The 3,144-nt window shown below is 44.2% G+C and overlaps 1 pseudogene; it reads right to left on the minus strand.

Moving 5' to 3' along the window:
- Window positions 1-848: 848 nt before the first annotated feature.
- On the minus strand, window positions 849-2,409 carry LOC138170068 (glutamine synthetase pseudogene; annotated as a pseudogene).
- Window positions 2,410-3,144: the final 735 nt, after the last annotated feature.

The raw sequence follows: 3,144 nt of genomic DNA on the forward strand, positions 1-3,144 counted from the left end.
GTTTCATAAGTTACAATTATCATTTTTCCATGTAGGGATGTAAATAGTTCAACTTTGATAAGTTCCTTATGGTTTCTTTTCCCTGTTTACCTTCTCATGTTCTCTTGCTTCTTGTATCTGAATGTCAAATTTTCTATTCAACTCTTGGTTTTTTCATCAAGAATGCTTGAAAGTCCTCTATTCCACTGAATGACCATATTTTCCCCTGAAACATGATACTCAGTTTTGCTGGGTAGGTGATTCTTGGTTTTAATCCTAGCTCCTTTGACCTCTGGAATATCATATTCCAAGCCCTTCAATCCCTCAGTGTAGAAGCTGCCAGATCCTGTGTTATCCTGATTGTGTTTCTGCAATATTCAAATTGTTTCTTCTGGCTGCTTGTAATATTTTCTCCTTGATCTGGGAATTCCAGAACCTGGCTATAATATTCCTAGGAGTTTTCTTTTTTGGGACCTTTTTCAGGAGGTGATCAGTAGATTCTTTCAATCTCTATTTTGCCCTCTGGTTCTAAAACATCAGGGCAATTTTCCTTGAGAATTTCTTGGAGGATGATTTCTAGGTTCTTTTTTTGATCATGGCTTTCAGGTAGTCCAATAATTTTTAAATTATCTCTCCTGGATCTATTTTCTAGGTCAGTGGTTTTCCCAATGAGATATTCCAAATTGCCTTCTATTTTTTTCATTTGTTTGGATCTGTTTAATAGTATCTTGATTTCTCATAAAGTTACTAGCTTCCATTTGCTCTAATCTAATTCTGAAGGAATGATTCTCTTCAGTGAGCTTTTGAGATTCTTTTTCCATCTGGCAAATTCGGCTTTTTAAGGCATTCTTCTCCTCATTGGCTTTTTGAGCCTCTTTTGCCATTTGAGTTAGTCTATTTTTTAAGGTGTTATTTTCTTCAGTCAGGTTGTTGACTCTTATTTCATAATTTTCTTGCATTGTTCTCATTTCTTTTTTTTTTTGTGGGCACAAAAAAACATGGTATTTTGTGCCCTAAGTTACATCTAGTAGGGAAAATTGGAAGAGGGGAGAGGTGAGGTGGAAGAGGGCATGAGAAAAGGGTTATGGGGTGGGGGATACAGAAGGTATCTGTAGGTCTAGTCTACTTAGTTTTTATACTGAAAAGGTTCTTCTCCTGTCTCATTGAGGAGACAGGTATAGATAAGTGCCTCTGTCACTGCGTAAGGGTCACAGTTGGCAGAGGGGTGGCGATCTTCAAAGTAGCCCTTCTTGTCCTGCCCAACCATCTGGGGAATTCGGATGCTAGCGTCATGCTTGGCCATGCCAGCAGAGAACTCGTTGATGTTGGATGTCTCATGGAAACTTGTCAGGCGACGGGCATTGTCCAGACCCCCCATGGGATCATAGGCTCGGATGTGATACTTGTGTCTCTTACTTAGTCTCTCGATGGCTTCTTCAATAAACTTTAGACCATTCTCTTCTCTTATGGCCTTGGTACTGAAATTAGTATGGCAGCCAGCTCCATTCAAGTTCCCAGGGATTGGCTTGGGATCAAATGTTACAATCATTCCAAAATCTTCACACACTCGATGGAGGATGAAGTGGGTAATCCAGAGGTGATCTCCCATTTCAATCCCTTCACATGGTCCTATCTGGAACTCCCACTGGGATGGCATTGCTTCAGCATTTGTCCTCCCAATTTTGACTCCAGAATATAGACAAGCATGGTAATGAGCTTCTGCTATATCTCTTCCATGGGCTTTGTCAGCTCCCATGCCGCAATAATATGGACCCTAGGGCCCAGGGAACCCATTGGAAGGCCAACCAAAAGGGTGTCCATCTGTTCCCATGAGAGTAATACTCTTGCTCCATACCAAACCAAGGTTTCTGGTTGGTCACCATATTCATTATCCGTTTACAGGTATGCCTCAAAATCTGCAGGCTTGCAGTTATACTTGAAAACTTCACAGAAAACCAGTTTGTTGGGGTCCTTCCAGAAGGGGTCTTGGAACAGAGCAGCAGGAGCAAGGTACACATCACTGTTAGAGCCTTCAGACTGAAAGGTGCCAGAGCCATCAAAATTCCATTCACGTAGTTCATCAAGGCTCTTCGGTTCACTGTCTAGGGTCTGAGTTTTACAGCAAAGTCCCTCTCCAGTGCCATCGATCCAAATGTACATGGCCAGGACTTTGTTTCCTTGAGGCAGGTTCAGGTATACCTGCTTAATATTTTTGTTCAAGTGAGAACTGGCTGAGGTGGCCATGCTGGAAGCTGTCCTGAGTCTAGAAAGGTCCAGAAAAAAGGTGTCAAAGTCAAGGGCGCGGGACGATCGTTCCACAGGCTCGCCAGTTGATGGGGCTGGTTGGAGGCTCTATCTGCTGGCTGTGGAAGTGGTTCAAGTGGCAGCGGTGGCTGTGGCTGTGGCTGAGACAGCAGCTTCCATTCTCAGCTCTGCTCTGTTCTCATTTCTTTTCCCAATTTTACCTCCACTTCTCTTACTTGGTTTTCAAAATCCTTCTTAAGGTCTTCTGTGGCCTGTAACCAGCTCGTATTTTTCTTGGAAGCTTTTGGTGCAGGAGTTCTGATTTCACTGTCTTCCTCCTGTTCCATGCTTTGATCCTTTTAGTCCCCAAAATAGGAGTGTAAAGTTGGGTTGCTCTGTTTGCCTTGCTTCCTTTGCTTGCTCATGTTGCCACTCAATTGCTTGACTTTTGTGCTTTTTGCCACAGTAGGACTCTGCCACCATACGGGGAGCTTTATCCCAAATTGCTGGGGTTTTCTTAGCTGATGGAGCTGTTAGTTGGGTGCCCTCTCTGAAGCTTCCACATGCTCTGGCAAGCTGGACACACACCCCAGGACCTCCACCCTAGACAGCAATCAAGATCCAACAGGTTAAAGCAAGAGTGATTACCCCCTCAGACTGGATGCTTGATCCCCCTACAATCTGCAGGCCAGGAGCTGAACCAGCCAAGTGGCTGCAGCTGCACAGTTGCAGTGCCTCAGCTGCTTCTTGCCCTGGGGGCAAAGGCTGACCACAGTCCCAACTACTGGATTCCAAAGTACACACTGCACTGAACTTTCACTTTGTCCTTAGCATCTTTGGGTTGATAATTCTGGAAACCACAACAGCTGCTGGTGATCTGAAGTCCCTCCAGCAGGCTGGTCAGGCTGCCCTGAGGCTAAA

This window comes from Petaurus breviceps, unplaced genomic scaffold (assembly GCF_028583685.1).
Source record: "Petaurus breviceps papuanus isolate PSGF00001 unplaced genomic scaffold, PetGlider_PUasm1.0 38, whole genome shotgun sequence".
Taxonomy (NCBI): Eukaryota; Metazoa; Chordata; class Mammalia; order Diprotodontia; family Petauridae; genus Petaurus; species Petaurus breviceps.